Source organism: Mustela lutreola, chromosome 5, assembly GCF_030435805.1.
Source record: "Mustela lutreola isolate mMusLut2 chromosome 5, mMusLut2.pri, whole genome shotgun sequence".
In the NCBI taxonomy this organism is placed as follows: domain Eukaryota; kingdom Metazoa; phylum Chordata; class Mammalia; order Carnivora; family Mustelidae; genus Mustela; species Mustela lutreola.
The window spans coordinates 98,578,940-98,590,970 of NC_081294.1; the positions used below are offsets into that span (position 1 = coordinate 98,578,940).

Below are 12,031 nucleotides of genomic sequence, written 5' to 3' on the forward strand. Positions count from 1 at the left end.
TCAAAAAGAACATGTACACCTCCATTTTAAAAATTTCTTTTTAGGTATTCTTGTTGTTATAAATAACATCTTTAACTAAATTACATCTTTTATTTTTAAAAAGATTTCATTTATTTATGGGGCAGAGAAATCATAAGTAGGCAGAGAGGCAGGCAGAGGTGGGTGGGAAGTAGGCTTCCCGCTGAGCAGAGCCCCCGCCCCCCGCCAATGCGGGGCTCGATCCCAGGACCCTGAGATCATGACCTGAGCCGAAGGCAGAGACTTAACCCACTGAGCCACCCAGGCGCCCTACATCTTTTATTTTGACTAACACATAGAAATCCCATTGATTTTGGAATATGGATTTTTAAAAAATCTAGCAACCTTGCTATTAATTCTAATAATTATCTACACATTCTTGGGATTTCTTCATGAATAATCCAAGGCCCAACAATAGTGACAGTTACAGGGGCACCTGGGTGGCTCAGTGGGTTAAGCCTCTGCCTTTGGCTCAGGTCAGGTTCTCTGCTCGGCGGGGAGCCTACTCTCCTCCCACCCACTCCTCACCCCCTCTCTCTGCCCGCCTCTCTGCCTACTTGTGATCTCGGTCTGTCAAATTAATAAATAAATAAGTAAAATCTTTTTAAAAAATAGTGACAGTTATATATATATTTTTAAATATTTATACCTATTTCCCTTCTGAGTCTGAATGGATAGGATCTCTAGTCCAGTGTTGAAAAGGAGCAGCGAAAGCAGATCTCTTAAGCATTCTACCATTAAGTATGTTACTTACTGTCGCTTATGTCTAGGAAGGTTCTTTTTATTCCAAACTTAACAAGAGTTATATATTTTTTTGTTAAATCTTAGTGGTTGTTGTGTTTTATCAAATGCTCTTTCTTCATTTCCTGTGATGTTCGTGTGTGTTTACTCATAATTTATTAATAAGATGAATTGCATTACCCAGCTTTTTTTTTTTTTTTTTTTTTTTTTAAAGAAAAGGGTGGAATTTAATCTTTACCCAGCGTTTTAAGGTTAAGCCAGTCTTCTGTTCTTGGGACACTCACGCAACTTGGTCAGGATCTTTCCTCTTTCTTTACACACTGCTGAATTCCGTTGTAAATAGTTTGTTTAGGTTTTTGCATCTGCTCTTATCAGTTATATTGGCTGCTATCTTCCTTTTTCTCCCCACCTTAACTCGATATATTTTGATAGAGATTCCAGGCTCATGGAATGAGTTGGAACGTATCTTCTTTTACAGCTTTATTGAGATAGAATTTATACATAGTAACACTCAGCCTTTTTAAGTTTGATCAATTTTGGAAAAATGTACATGTTTTCCAACCATCACCATAGTCAAGTTCTATAATACTTCTATCATCCTAAAAAAAAACAAAAAAAAACAAAACTGTGGACAATATACATTTGCATCTTCCTTTTCGATCCAATCTGTCAGTCTGTGGCTTTTCCCTGGAGTGTTTGGTACATTCGCAGTACTGTAGGAATTGGTATGTTTGTATTTAGATCAGCCTTTTGGCTGTTTGGTATCTCTCTGTCTCATTTCTCTTCTGTTGTTCTGTAACCACAGCAATGTCAGTTGCCCTTGACGTGTTCTCTTTGGAGACTGTTCTTAGAGTCTTTGGAGACTGTTGTTAGAGAGCATTACTGAGGCTTCAGACACATGGCAGAAGCTCCATGGCTTTCGTGAATGTGTTCTTTCCTAGTCATATCAGAAAAGAAGATTAGAAAGAGTTCACATCTATATGGAATGGACAGTGACTATTCATTTGCAGGGCTAGGTTAAATTTCCCACTCTCTGACATCATATATTCCCCAGAGATCTGGGCTGTCTAGCCGTCCTGTAGAACATCACGTTGATCTATTACGTCATGCTGATTGGGAAAAATGAGCAGAAGGAGGTAGTACACTGACATCCATTTAAGAACCATGGGTTCCAGATAGTGGGAGAAAACCTCTGTGACAATTCAAGAACCTGCCACTTTGGTAAAGTTTTTTAGGGTCTAGTGGTCAGGGATGTGCTAAGCTATCTCTAAAGAGTTAAAGAAAAATGTTTGTCATCTAGTACTCCCTACTGCAAGGAAGGAAGCACAGTGCCTGGTAGGCCACTTTGGGATCTAGAGACAGCACATTCCACATCTAGGAATACTGCTTGGGCCCTTATATGTGGTGACACAGAAGGCCATCAACTTTGTGGGGGGCCCCAAATAGGAAAGAGCTCTGCAGTGAGTTCAGGCCATGGTACAAGCAATCTGGCCATGTAGGTCATGCAGTCTAACAGGCCCTCTGGTGTCAGCAGTATCTGTGGTGGAAAAAGATGCACATGAAATGTATAGCAGGTCTCTGTAGGAGAATGGCAATGCAGACCTCTGGGGTTCTGAAGCAAGGCCGTGCCATTTGCAGCAGAGAAATATATGCCTTTTGAAAAATAACCCATCACGTTTTGGGGACAGGGCAGAGATAGAATGCTTGGTTATTCGGAGCATCAAATGATCCTGTACCTGGAATTACCCCTGCTGATCTGGGGACCATCAGATCTGACAGGTCATAATGTTGGGCAAGCCTGGCATTGGTCTATCATAAAATGAAAATGTTAGGAGAGCACAGGTTAGTAGCACAAGCAGGTGGCCCACACTTCCATGTCACTCACTATGGCAGCAGCAGCACCCATCTCCAGGCCACACATGTGGTTGAAGGGAGGCTTGCATTGGATCAGCTGAGGGAGGAGGAAACAGCCTGAACTTGGTGTATGGTTGAGTGGACTCAGAATATAGAAGGGAGCTGAACACCGAGAATGCTGCATCATGTCCACATTCAAGGGTGAACCTGAAAAGCAGAGAAAAGTGAAAATCTTCCCAGGAGGCAGAGCTGCCAGTGACATACCTTTGAGTACTCCTCAGCATTGTGAGGAGTACTAAAGGCAGTCCATTTTGGGCTAATGCCAGATATATCCAAATGACAACCTTTGTTTAGGGACTGCTCTTCAGCTTTACCAAGACTTTCTTAGAACCGCGTTACGATCTAAGATTCTGTCTCTACGCTTCTTCCTCTCCATTCTCCTTTCGCAGCCGGAAGGATGTCTCCACCTCCTCCTGCTCTCTCCGCCTTTATCCTTCACAAATGTTCCCCGTGCAGTGGGTATTGCATGTATATAATCCCATCTTGGTGTCTGCTTTTCAGAGAAACCAAACTAGCACTTTTAAAATATTATTACATGTGAAGTGATATAACATTAATTGAGATAAAATGGGTTAAGGATGGATATTATGTTGCGTAGAGCAACCACTGACAAAACAAAGACATATAGCTGAAAAGCCAATAGGGGAGGTAAAATGAAATATAAAAAGTTCTCAGTCAAGAGAAGGCAAATGAAAGAAAAACAAAGGAACAAAGAAAAAAAGAAAATATGATAAGTAGTGAGATGCTAAAATTAAGCCCAACCATACAATTAAATGTAAGTGGACTAGATACTCCAATTAAGAGGTAGAAATTTTTAGATAGAATAAAAAGGAGAGATCCATGTGTATGTTGTTTATGAGAGATACATTTTTAATATACAGTCACAAAAGAAGTTGAAACAAAGGTATGGAAGAATTATACCATGCAAACACTAACTGTAAGAAAGCTGATCTTATTTTATTCATATCAGACAAAATAAACTTCAAGTCAAAAAGCAATAACTAGAATAAAAAGGAGACATTTCATAATAATAGAACAGTCAATTCATTAAGAAAGCAGGATTAAGGGCGCCTGGGTGGCTCAGTGGGTTAAGCCGCTGCCTTCGGCTCAGGTCATGATCTCAGGGTCCTGGGATCGAGTCCCGCATCGGGCTCTCTGCTCAGCAGGGAGCCTGCTTCCTCCTCTCTCTCTCTGCCTGCCTCTCTGCCTACTTGTGATCTCTCTCTGTCAAATGAATGAATAAAATCTTAAAAAAAAAAAAAAAGAAAGCAGGATTAAGAACTAAACAAATTCATAACTGTAAGCTTTTGAGTTGTAACATATCTTGGCATCAGGGAAATAGAAATCAAAACCACCATGAGATACCACATCACACCAGTCCAAACAATTAAAATTAACACGTCAGGAAACAACAAGTGTTGGTCAGGATGTGGAGAAAGGGGAACCCTCGGGCACCTGGGTGGCTCAGTTGGTGAAGCATCTGCCTTTGGCTCAGGTCATGATCCCAGGGTAATGGGATCAGGAATCCCGCATCAGACTCCCTGCTCGGTGGGGAGTCTGCTTTTCCCTCTCGCTCTGCCCCTTCCCCCTGCTTGTGTGCTGGCATGCTCTCTCTCCAATTAATAAATAAATCTTAAAAAAAAAAAAAAAAGAAAAGAAAGGGAAACCCTTTTACAATGCTGCTGGGAATGCATGCTGGTACCATCATTCTGGAAAATAGTATGGAGTTTCCTCAAAATTTAAAAATAGAGCTATCCTATGACACATCTTCTGATAAACTTATCCCTCTTATTACAAAGCATAAATACTTTGTAATGCTGTTGTAAGTATAAACTCTTATATTTCATTTGCCAATTTTACTCCAGTATATAGAAATACAATTGATTTTTAGAAACTGACTTTGTATCCTGTGTCCTTGCTAAATTCCCTTGATTAGTTTTAAGAGTTTTCAGTAGATTCCTTTGGAATCAGATTATCTGTGTATACAACTACATCATCTGTGAAAAAAAATGGTTTTAATTCTCCTTTCTTATCCTTAGGTCTTTTAAAAAATCTTTCCTTTTGCCCTGGCTATGATCTCCAGTACAGCACAGAACAAAAGTAATGAGAACAGATACCTTGCCTTGTGATGGTAGGGGGAATGCATTCAGTACTTACAATTGTGTGACATTAGCTCCAGTTATTTTATAGATAGCTTTTATTAGGGTGAGGAAGTTTTCTTTTTTGCCTGGTTTGTTGAGAGTTTCTACTTTTGTCATGAATGGATATTAGACTTTGGTCAAATGCTTTTTCTGCATCTCTTGAGCTAATCATAATTTTTCTCCTGTTTCTGTTAATGTGCTTTTATTAATTTCCTAATATTAAGCCAATCTTGCCTTCCTGAAATAATCCCCCACTTACTCTTGATGTATTATCCTCTTTATATGTTATTTGATTCAATTTTCTAATATTGTTAAGGATTTTTGCATCTAGGTTTAGGAAAGATATTGGTCTATAATTTATCTTTTCAATGTCCTTGTCAGCTTTTGATATCAGGGTTATTGTGACCTCATAAAATTGGTTAGGAAGTACTCTCCTTTTCCTCTCTATTCTAAAAGATTGTGTAGGATTGATATTACGTCCTACTCAGAAATGTTGGGCAGAACTCACCAGAGCAACTGTGTAAACTGGAGTTTTCTTTGTGTGAATGTTTTAATTATAAATTGAATTTCTTTAACAGATATGTGGCTATTCAGATTTTGTATCTTTTGTGCTGGTTTTGCTAAGCTTTATCTTTCAATAAATGTGTCTAGTTTATCTTAATTACCAAATTTATTGCCATTAAAATTTGTTCATAATATTTTCTTATTACCCCTTCAATGTCTATAGCTGTAGTGATGTCCTCTCTCATTACTAATACTATTAATCTGTGTTTTTTTCTGTCTTTTTCACTCTCTCTCTTGCTCTCCATTCACCAATTTCATTAATCTTTTTCAGTGAAACCACTTTTGGTTTTGTTGATTTTGTCAGTGGTTTACAGGCTTATTGTTTTGCTGCTTTCCACTCTTTATGTTTTTATATTCTAGTTATTTTGGTTGAATTTGCTTTTCTTTTCCTAGCTTTTTAGGTAAAAGTTTACATTATTGATGTTATACCGTTCTTGTTATGTACTTTAAGTGCTTAATGCTATAAATTTCTAAGAATTTCTATGGCTGCATCCCACAAATTTTGACATGTTTTTCTCTCATTTCCATTCAGTTCAAAATATCTTTTATAAAATTTTAAATTTTAATTCCAGTATAGTTAACATACAGTATTATATTAGTTTCAGGTGCATAATATAGTGGTCCAACAATTCTATACATTACCCAGTGCTCAGTATGTTAAGTGTTCTTTTTGATCCCAATCACCTATTTTTGTCATCTCCCCACCCACCTCCCCTCTGGTGACCATCAGTTTGTTCTGTGTAGGTAAGAGCATATTTCTTGGTTTGTCTCTCTCTTTTTTTTTTCTTTGTTCATTTCTTTTGTTTCTTAAATTCCACATATGAGTGAAATCGTATGGTATTTGTCTTTCTCTGATTCACTTATTTTGCTTAGTACATTACCCTCTAGCTCCATCCAGGTCATTGCAAATGGCAAAATTTCATTCTTTTTATGGCTGAATAGCATTCCATTGCATAAATATATCACATCTTCTTTATCCATTCATCTACTGATGGACACTTGGGCTGCTTCCGTAATTTGGCTATTGTAAATAATGCTACGATAAACATAGGGATACATGTATCCTTTGAATTAGTGTTTTTGTATTCTTGGGGTAAATACCCAATAGTGCCCTTACTGGGTCATAGGGTAGCTCTATTTTAAACTTTTTGAGGAACCTCCATACTGTTTTCCAAAGTGGCTGCAACAGCTTGCATTCCCACCAACAGTGCAAGTGGGTCCTTTTTCTCCACATCCTCACGAACACCTGTTGTTTCTTGTGTTGTTGATTTTGGCCATTCTGACATATGTGAGGTCATCATTGATTGTAGTTTTGGTTTTACATTTCCCTGATGATGAGTGAAGTTGGGCACTTTTTCATGTGTCTGTTGGCCATCTGGAGGTCTTCTTTGGAGAAATGTCTGTTTATGTCTTCTGCTTATTTGCATTTGGTGTGTTGAGTTTTATAAGTTCTTTGTATATTTTGGACACTCACCCTTCATCAGAGAAGTCATTTACAAATATCTTGTCATATTCTATAGGTTGCCTTTTAGTTTTGTTGATTGTTTCCTTTGCTGTGCAGAGATTTTTATTTTGAAGTAGTCCCAGTAGTTTATTTTTGCTTGTGTTTCTCTTGACTCAGGAGATATATCTAGAAAGATGTTGAGGCAGTTAATGTCAGAGACATTACTGCTGTGTTCTCTTCTAGGATTTCTATGGTTTCAGGTCTCATATTTAGGTCTTTAATCCATTTTGAGTTTATTTTTGTGTACGGTGTAAGAAAGCAGTCCAGTTTCTTTCTTTTCCATGGAGCTGTCCAGTTTTCCCAAGAGCATTTGTTCCCATTCGATACTCTTTCTTGTTTTGTCACAGATTAATTGATCATATAGCTGTGGGTTCATTTCTAGGTTTTTAATTCTGTTTTATTGATTTATGTCTATTTTTTGTGCCAGTACCATACTGTTTTGGTTATTACAGCTTTGTAATATAACTTGAAGTCGGGTATTGTGATACCTCCAGTTTTGTTTTTCTGTTTCAACAATGCTTTTGCTATTTGGTGTCTTTTGGGATTCCATACAAACTTTAGGATTGTTCTTTATACTTCTGTGAAAAATGCTTTTGGTATTTTTATATAGATTGCATTAAATAAGTAGATTGCTTTGGGTAGTATGGATTTTTTTTTTCTTTTAATTTTTATTTTTTTATTAGGTTCTGTTAGTTAGCATATAGTACATCATAAGTTTTTGTTGTAGTGTTCAATGATTCAATAGTTTCATATAATACCCAGTGGCTCTTCCTAACATGTTCCCTCCTTAGTACCCATCACTTGGTCACCCCATCACCCAGTTACCCCATTCCTCACCCCCCTCTCTTCTGCAACCCTCAGTTTGTTTCCTGGAGTCCAGAGGCTATCATGTTTTGTCTCCCTCCGATTTCTTCCCATTCGGTTTTCTCTCCCTTCCCTTGTGGTCCTCTGCTCTATTCCTTACGTTTCACATTTGAGTGAAAACAAATGATAACTGTCTTTCTCTGCTTATTTCATTTAGCATAATTTACTCCAGGATGGAACTGGAAGAGAGTATGGAAATTTCATTATTTGTTCTTTCAACACGTGAGCATAGAATAACTTTCCCTTTCTTTGTGTCCTCTTCAATTTCTATCATCAGCGTTTTATACTTTTCAGAGTACAGGCATTTCACCTCTGGTTAAGTTTATTCCCAGATATTTTATTGTTTGGGTGCAATTAAAAATGGGATTGCTTTCTTAATTTCACTTTCTGCTGCTTCATTTTCATATAGTAATGCAGATTTCTGTATATTGATTTTTGTATCCTACAAATTTACTGAAATCATGTATCAGTTCTAGTAGTTTTTTGTTGGCATTTTTGGGTTTTCTATATACAGTATCATGTCATCTGCAAATAATGAAATTGTATTTCATCCTTACCATTTTCAGTGCCTTTTATTCCTTTTTGTTGTTATTGCTGAGGCCAGGACTTCCAGTACTATGTTGAATAAAAGTAAATATCCTTGTCATTTCCTGACTTTAGAAGAAAAGCTCTCAGTTTTTCTCCATTGAGTATAATGTTAGCTGCAGTTTTCTCATATAAAACCTTTATTATGGTGAGGTACATCCCCTCTAAACCTACTTTTTTGGGGGGGTTTTCTCATGAATGGATGCTGTACCTTGTCATATGCTTTTTCTGCATCTGTTGACATGATCATACGGTCTTTATCCTTTCTCTTATTGATGTGGTGTGTCACACTGATTTGTGAATTTCAAACCACCCTTGCATCCTGGGAATAGATTCCACTTGATCACAGTGAATGATTTTTTTTTTTTTAATGTATTGTTGAACTCAGTTTGTTAAGTATTTTGTGGAGAATGTTTGCATCTATCTTCATCACAAATATTGGCTTGTAGTTCTTTTTTGTGTGGTCCTTTTATAAGTTTTCCTTTGTATTTTATTTTTTGGAAAAGTTTGAGAAGAATAGGTATTAACTCTTCTTTAAATATTTGGTAGAATTCATCTGTGAAGCTGTCTGGTCCTGGAATTACTTCGCACAGGTAGGCAGAGGGGCAGGCAGAGGCAGAGGGAGAAGCAGGCTCCCCACTGAGCAGGGAGCCCAATGCAGAGCTCAGTCCCAGGTTCCTGGGATCATGACCTGAGCCAAAGGCAGATGGTTAACCAACAGAGTCACCCAGGCGCCCCTGGAATAAATTTTATTGGGGGTTTTTATATTACTGATTCAATTTCATTGCTGCAATAAGTCTGTTCAAATTTTCTATTCCTTGTTTGGTTTTGGGAGGTTATATGTTTCTTGGACTTTATTTTTTCTAGGTTGTCCAATTTGCTGGCATATAATTTTTCATAATATTCTTTTGCAGTCCTTTGTATTTCTGTGTGGGGGTTATTTCTCCTTTTTCATTTCTGATTTTATTTGGGACTTTATTTTTTCCTGAATCTGGCTAGAGGTTTATCAATTTCATTGATCTTTTAAAAGAACTTGCTCTTGGTTTCATTGATCCATTTTTTTTAAGTTTCTATATCCTTTATTTCTGTTCTAATCATTATTTCCTTCCTTCTGCTGGTTTTGGGTTTTCTTTGTTCTTCTTTTTCTAGCTCCTTTAGGTATAAGATTAAGTTGAGATTGTCTTGCTTCTTGAGGTAGGCTTAGATCGCTATAAACTTCCTTCTTAGAACTGATTTTGTTGCTTTCCAATGATTAAGGAGCATTTTTTTCAATTTCAAAAATGTTTTCAGTTTCTCACCCACTTTCTTTGTTGACCCATTCATTGTTTAGTAGCATGTTCTTTAATCTCCATGTATTTATTTGTGTTCTTTCTAGATTTTTTTCTTGTGATTGAGATCTAGTTACATAGCTTTGTGGTTAAAAAAAAGAAAAAGACACATGGTCTAACTTTGATCTTTTTGAGTTTGTTGTGACTTGTTTTGTGGCCTAATATGTGATCTATTCTGGAGAAAATTCAATGCGCACTTGAAAAGAATGTGTATTCTGCTTTTTTAGGATGGCATGTTCAGAATATATCTGTTAAATCCATCTGGTTCGGTGTGTCATTTGAAGCCACTGTTTCGTTGTTGATTTTCTACCTGGATGATCTATCCATCAGTGTAAATGGGGTGTTAACATCCCCTACTATTTTTTTTGGTTTTTGAATGTTGAGTTTGATAAATTCTTTATAAAATTTGGATACTAGCCCCTTACCTGATATGTCATTTGCAAATATCTTCTCCCATTCCATAGGTTGTCTTTTAGTTTTGTTGATTGTTTCCTTTATGAAGAGACATTTCTTCAAAGAGGACATACAAACGGCTAACAGATGAAAAAATGTTCAACATCACTCAGCATCAGGGAAATACAAATCAAAACCACAATGAGACACTACCTCACACTGGTCAGAATGGTTAAAATTAACAAGTCAGGAAATGACAGATGTTGGTGAGGATGTAGAGAAAGGGCAACCCTCTCACAACTCTTGGTGGGAATGCAAGCTGGTGTAGCTATTCTGAAAAACAGTATGGAGGTTCTTCAAAAGATTAAAAATAGAACTACCCTATAACCCAACAATTGCACTACTAGATATTTAACCAAATGATACAAAAATAATCACCTCCACCCAAATGCTTATAGCAACGAAGTCCACAATAGCCAAAATATGGAGAGAGCCCAGATGTCTGTCGGTAGATGAATAGATAAAGAGGAGGTGGTTTATATATGCAATGGAATATTACTCAGCCATTGAAAAGAATAAAATCTTGACATTTGCAACGATATGGACAGAACTAGAGGGTATTATGCTAAGCAAAATAAGTCAGAGAAAGACAATTATATGATTTCACTCAAATGTGGAATTAAGAAACAAACAGATGAATATAGGGAAAGGGAAGGAAAAATGAAACAAGATGAAACCAGAGAGGGAGGCAAACCATAAGAGACTCTTAACTATAGGAAACAAACAGAGGATTACTGGAGGGGGGTTGAGAGGGGGACAGGGTCACTCGGTGATGGACCTTACAGAGGGCATGTGATGTAATGAGCACTGGGCATTATATGCAACTGATAAAACATTGAACTCTACCCCTGAAACTAATAATATACTATATGTTAATTAATTTAAATAAAATTAAATGATGTATAACACTCCTATGTTGAAAACTAGAAACTACAAAACATTGTGAAATAAATGAAGAAGACATAAATAAATGGAGATACACCTTATTCATGGTTGATAAGACCCAATATTGTTCATATCTTTTTTCCACAGTTTTTGCTAAAGGTTCAATCTACAATTTAATACAATCCCTATCAAAATATTAACAGCATTTTTATAGAATCTCAAAAGACCCTGAATAGCCAAAGCAACCCTGAAAAAGAAGAACAAAATTGGATGTATAAAAATCCAAAATTTTAAGTTATACTATAAAGCTGTAGCAAGCAAAAACTACATGGCACTGGCACAAAAATAGACTTAAAGATCAATGGAACAGAGTAGAGAGTCTAGAGATAAGCCCTACTTATATAGTCAATTAGTTTGTGACAAAGGAGGCAAGAACACACAAGGGGAAAAAGTGTCTTCAACAGACAGTTTTTACACCACAAAAATAAGCTCAAAATGAATTAAAGACCTAAATGTGAAACCTGAAACCATAAATCACCTAGAAGAAAACATAGGCAGTAATCTCTTTGACATCAGCCATAGAAACATTTTTCTAGATATGTCTCCTGAGGCAAGGGGAAAAAAAGCAAAATGAAACTACTGAGACTACACCAAAATAAAAAGCTTCTGCACAGTGAAGGAAACCATCAATGAAACAAGAAGACAACCCACCAAATATGAGAAGATATTTGCAAATAGTATGTCTCATAAGTGGTTAATATCCAAAATATATAAAGAGCTTCTTTAACTCAGCACCAAAAAACAGTCAATTAAAATGAGCAGAAGACATGAACAGATATTTCTCCTAAGATGACATACAGATGTCAACAGACACATGAAAAGATACTCAAAATCACTCATCATCAGAGAAATGCAAATCAAAACTTCGATGAGATACCCCCTCACACCTGTCAAAATAGAATGGCTAATGAGAATGTCCTTTGACAGATGAACGGATAAAGTTGGGTGTATATATTTATATCTATATATAGATA

At 36.7% G+C, this 12,031-nt stretch overlaps 1 long non-coding RNA gene across 2 annotated transcripts in view; it reads left to right on the top strand.

Moving 5' to 3' along the window:
* Positions 1–12,031, top strand: part of LOC131832329 (uncharacterized) — a 180,575-nt gene that overhangs the window by 152,423 nt on the left and 16,121 nt on the right. The gene's annotated exons all lie outside the window — the stretch shown is intronic.